Source organism: Chrysochloris asiatica, unplaced genomic scaffold, assembly GCF_000296735.1.
Source record: "Chrysochloris asiatica unplaced genomic scaffold, ChrAsi1.0 scaffold00327, whole genome shotgun sequence".
Taxonomy (NCBI): domain Eukaryota; kingdom Metazoa; phylum Chordata; class Mammalia; order Afrosoricida; family Chrysochloridae; genus Chrysochloris; species Chrysochloris asiatica.
The window spans coordinates 765,452-771,441 of record NW_006408845.1 but is presented as its reverse complement, the minus strand read 5'-3'; the positions used below and the strand labels follow the sequence as shown (position 1 = coordinate 771,441).

The window sequence follows — 5,990 nt, the reverse complement described above, 5'->3', positions numbered from 1 at the left end:
CACTCTGAAAAACTTCATTTTGAGATATTCAAGCATCTTCCCTGTAGTCCTGATCTTGCTCCCTTAAAATAGCCTTTTGAGGGCAAAGATTCACCTTTGATGAAGTAGTGAAGATAGCGGTGCATTTGTGGCTCTCAGCTCAGCCTAAAACAGCCTTAAATAAGGGAATATGAAAGCTTGTTGACAGATAGACAAAATGTATTGAAAAGCAAGGAGATTATGTTGAAAAAATGGTGTATTTGTCTTTTCTAAAATTTGATTAAAATAAATTCCACAGCCAGAGTGTGGAAAATTTTTTTCTCATGAATATATATATATATAGTTATATTAAGCAAGGTGTGCGACAATGTTGTATTCTTTCACCATACTTAGTTAATATGGTGTTTATATGCTGGGCAAATAATCTTAGAAGCTGAGTTATATGAAGAAAAACGTGGCATCAGGATTGCAGGAAGACTCATTAACAACCTGCGATATGCAGATGATACAACCTCGCTTGCTGAAAGTGAAGAGGACTTAAAACATTTCCTGATGATGATCAAAGAACACAGCCTTTGGTATGGATTGCATCTCAATGTAAAGAAAACAAAAATCCTCACCACTGGACCAATAAACAACATTCTTATCAATGGAGAAAAGATTGAAGTTGTCAAAGACTTCATTCTTCTTGGATCAACTATCAACACTCATGGAAGCAACAGTCAAGAAATCAGAAGATGTATTGAGTTAGGCAAATCTGCTGCACAAGACCTTTTTAAAGTGTTGAAGAGCAAAGATGTCAGCTTGAGGACTAAGGTGCGCCTGACCCAAGCCATGGTATTTTCAATTACCTCATATGCATGTGAAAGCTGGCCAGTGAATAAGGAAGACCATAGAAGAATTGATGCTTTTGAGTTATGGTTTTGGAGAGAATATTTAAAGTGCCATGAGCTGCCAAAAGAACCAATAGATCCATTTTGGAAGAGGTGCAGCCAGAGTGCTCCTTGGAGGCCATGATGACCAAACTTGGTCTTTCATACTTCAGACATATTGTCAGGAGGGACCAGTCGCTGAAGAAGGATATCATGTATTGTAAGGTGGAGGGTCAGAGAAAAAGAGGAAGCCCCCCCAACCAGGTGGATTGGCCAAGTGGCAGCATCAATGGACTCAAGCGTGGCAACAGTAGTGAGGTTGGCCCAGGATTGGGCAGTGTTTCGTTCTGCTGTGTAAAAGGTCACTATGAGTCGGTGTCAACAAAATGGCACCCAACAACAACAACAATAGTTATGGAGTCCTGGTTTGGCACCATAGAATAGGTACTTTACTTCAAAGTCGGTTTGAGCCACAAGGTTGGTGGTTTAATCTCACCAGTAGCTCAAACTGACCTTGCAGTCTAGCGCATTATCCTGCAGCACCACATCAAGACTTGGATACACATACTCACATGCTAACATTTGCAGAAAATATGTTTTATAGGTCTCAGTACAGAGCCCAGACTTTGGCTAATTTGGACTCTTTGTTCTATCTTGCATATTTAAAATAAATTTTATAGAACATAATTGATATAAATACTTTCATTTTGAATTATTAAAAATATTGTATTTCTTATGTCTTTAGAGTACTGCTAGTCATATGTATAATTCATGGGTGATGTATTCCATGTCAGGGTTAATTACTGATACAGTAGTCTTTCAGTGAGCAACTTTTATTTTCTTTATGGCGACCTAATTGTAAAATTCTTTCCAGAAAGAATTATGATAAATAAGGAGTTTCTTTCATACTTTATCTTCATAGTGTAAACCTTGACATAGTGTAAAACTTCTGCTCAAGAAATATTATTCAGGCACATAAAAATGTGAGGATGAAGAATGTTTGTATATATTCTGTTGACACAGTAAATCTCTGTGCCTTTTAGTTTTATGCTGTGAAACAAACCCTGAAGGATAGTTATAAATTGCCTTAAGCCAATTTTGCTTTTGGGTCATATATCGTAGAACATTTTAGTATGAAGTCATACATTCTCCTTCATTTCCTAAGGATGTTGTTCTAATGTCTCAGGGCTGAGGGTTTGTAAAATAATTTTATAGTTCAGGTGAAGTCTCTTGAAGGAGCTTACTTTGAAGGAAGATCTTAAAATATTGGTAAAAAAGGATATTAGGTGAGATGAAAAAGATATGTGAAAACAGAGATGTGGATTTAGAATATACTCCAAGAAGGTAAGAAGGAGGAACACTTGGTGAAGTCATATATACTGAGTTAAAAGAGAGAAGCATGGGGATAATAATGCAGGGTTTTGAGTTAAGGACTGAGTCATTCAAATTCAATTCAGTAGGTAGTGGAAAATTATATTCTTATAGATTTTTGTGTATGAGTTGTGATGAAAAAACAAAACAAAACTCCAGAAACTACTTCTTCATCCACCTACGGTCTTTTCCCTCCAGAGCAAAGAGAATAGTGAAGAAAATCAAAGATGCAAGGAAACAATTAGTCCAAAAGACTAGTAGACTACGTGAACTCCAGCCTCCATGACTGTGAGACCATAAAGACTCCGTCAATGCCTAGCTACCACAGCTGACCACTCTGAAAGTGATCCAACAGGAAGTCCCGGACACAGTGTGAGAAAGTGTGGAATACAACTCAAAATCATAAAATAGACTAGCCTTACTGGTGTAATAGAGACTGGTGGAACCTCTGAGACCATTATCCTTAGCCACCCTTCATACCTGGAAATGAACTCACCTCTGTGGATTAACTTTCAGCCAAACATTAGACACGTCTAGAAGATGAACAATAACACAAGGGAGGTACAAACTCATTAGAATAATGAATAATAGGAGATTAAAGGGCAACTTTTACCCTGGGATAAAGCTCAGAAGGCAGGAAGGGATAGAAAAGAAGGATGAAATGAAATGGTAAATATGTGAAGTGGGAAGAGTGTTGTTACATTGTAGGGATTGCAATCAATGTTTCAAACAATATAAGAATTACTGAATAGAAAATCTATTTGATCTGTAAATTTTCATACAAATCTCTCTCACATACACATGAGACTAATTCTATAATGTTCTGTGAGACAGATGGTGAAGAGTAACAGATATTGGCATAGTTAATTTCATGCTCAAATTCCTCTGATAGTAAGATAAAGCAATAGATAAAGAAGCAATCATTCTTCCTTCCACTAAACTTGGAGTACATATAATATAAAGAAAGGTGCTTAGAACCAAAAGATTAAAAATAATTTAAGGAACTGAGTAATATTTAATGGAAGATGTCATTTTCAAATGGGGCTTTTAAGGAATAGTGGGGCTTCAGTAGTCATGAATAGAGGAAAACATTCTAGGTAAAAGGACCAGGGTTGGCCAAGGTGAGGGGACAGCATAAGCAGGATTATAAATTAATGTGTTGGAAGAAATATGTAAAGTATTGACAGGTGTTTTAAGCCTCTTGTGAAATCACAGTGTCTTTAAATCTATGTGAACATCAGGGATGATTAAATGGTAGGCTATTCAGTTTGCCAACAACTTTTTCACCACTTGTTTTTTATGTGAGCATTATGATGTGATTAAAATATTGAATTGTGGAATAAAGTGGAAATATTGCTAGGTAGGCTATGTAATAATACATTATACATATAAAACAATGTAAAGTTTATAAAGTATCTTCACATAAATTTTCTAATTTCATCCTTTCAGGAATCTTATGAGTCAGTGAGTGAAAATATTATTTTTCATATTTCATAAAAAGCAGTTGAACTTGAGAAACACTTGCTCAAGATTGCTTAATTTATAAGTGATAAATAGGGATTAAGGAACCCAGGTGGCACAATGGTTAATTACTTGGCTGATAACCAAAAGGTCAGTGATTTACACCTATCAGCTACTCCATGAGAGAAAGATGTGGCAGTCAGCTTTGTAAAGATTATAGTCAAAGAAACCACGTGGGGCAGTTCTACTCTGTCTTACAAGATCATGATAAGTTGAAATTCATTCAGTGGCAGTATGTTTTTGTTTTGTTTTGTTTTGTTTTGTTTGTTTGCTTTAAATGGGAGAGGATTTGGGCCCAAGTTTCTTGATACCAGGTTTATTGTAGCATATATAAAACATGACAAAGAAATAAAAATTGGAGCATATGGTTTGAGAGACTATGAAGAGAATAAACATGGAGAACTTACCTGAAAATTGCTCATTTCTTAGCAAGAGCATTTTATAGCCCTTTTCTGTGTTGGTTGATGGGCTAGTTATGAAACAAGCCAACTGCTGAAATATACTATTAAACTACTATATCTGAATTTGAAATCTGTTGGTCTGGTCACGACCCATTTATTTGTTATTTGAATGGACAATAGTGAACCTATCATCTGTAACGAATAGAAATGAATGAGCTCTTTGTAAAAGGAATCCCTATTTTACCAACTTCATGTTTACTCTTTACTCATAATTTTACTACAGGAACAAAAGGGAGAAAATGTTTCTTTAAGGAGTTATCATAGGATGTGTAAAAAATCTAAAATATTGATAATATAACCATCTTCCATTCGACATTTTCTTTTAAACAAGGAATTTCAATTATTTTATTCATGGTCCTATCAGTATTTACAATGTTTCTGTGAGTCTAATGTTGGGGAGAAATATTAAGAGAAGAAAAAATGTAATAAATTAATAAGTTTCAAGAAAAAACATGACAGGAGACTTATAGTATGAACACTTTAATTTGAAATATTATAAATAATAACAGGGAATAAAGAATTATCCAAGATAGGGAAAATTAAATCTAAGAATTTAATGCATTGGACTGCTAACCACAGGATTCGTGGTTCAAACCCACCAGCTGCTTCTCAGAAACCCTGAACAGGGTTGCTATGAGTCAGAACCAAGTTTATGGCACTTAACAACTGTATTTGTTGCTGTTGTGAAGTGCCATCAAGTCGGTTCCAACCCATAGTGACCCTATATAGGGTTTCTGAAGACCATCTTGGGAGCTTGAACTGCCGATGGTTCAAACTGACCAGTGCATAAACCCATACAGCCACACCAGGACTATAGAAATTTTTTTCTTATAATATGTGAAAGTAGAAAAGAAACCATAGTGAAGATTATAAATAGAAAACTTCATGACACTTCAACTAAATTCAATAAACATTTATTAAGTACCTAATATATTTAAACTAATTGCAGTCAATTTCCAGTTATATTGAAAAATATTTTTTAAGTAATGATTATTAAATGGATCTTTTCAGTGTTGAAGAAGTTTCCTTGAAAATACAAGCAGTATATAAACTGAGCTTTGCTGAGGAAGGAGAAGCAATAAATTCCTTAGTAGGATGACTGTTAAGTGTTGCATCATTTATAAAAGAAAAAGAAAAGACAGGGATAAAATCTCTCTTTAGGAACAGATTATAGGGCTTCCAGAAAGATGGAAGTCTAGACAGATGCACTACAAAGATACTAGAGACCAAATGAAACACACACAGAGGAAAATTCTGGAACACTGAATTTCGGAGGAAAGCTTACAGAAGTGAATTGAGTGTTCCTGGGAAGGAAAGCTGAGCAGGGATGAAGACAGGGAGAGACTGGTGAACTGCTGGCCAGATGTGGGGATATTATTTTGAACTTTTGTGAGCAGGTTTGGCTATAGTATGTGGGCTGTCAGAGCAGATTTAAACAAGCAATGGGATATGTGCGTTTCCTTTTACTTTCTGAGACTCCCCTGGTTATAAGAAGTGTGGCCAGCTCAGCTCCCATCCTCATCAACCTTTAGCAAAGACCCTGCTTTCTGGGAATTCAGTGTCACTTGGTTGTGAGTTGCACCAGTGGGAGGCAGGGACTGGCTGCACTGCTTTGGTGCCTGGAACGAGATGGGCTCAGCGCTAGATGTTCAGAACCCACAGAGCCACAAGAACAGCATTAGTCAAGAAGAAACCCTTAAAACCAGCCACCCTATACTCAACTGACCTCTGGTCTTAAGAATGCCCTGAACACAGATGGAGGCCTCTAGGCACTCCATCTAAAGCC

General features: G+C 36.3%; 1 pseudogene; it reads left to right on the top strand.

Moving 5' to 3' along the window:
• The first annotated feature begins 2,142 nt into the window (after positions 1 to 2,142).
• The window catches only part of LOC102840556, a 6,047-nt pseudogene continuing 2,199 nt past the window's right edge, over positions 2,143 to 5,990 (top strand).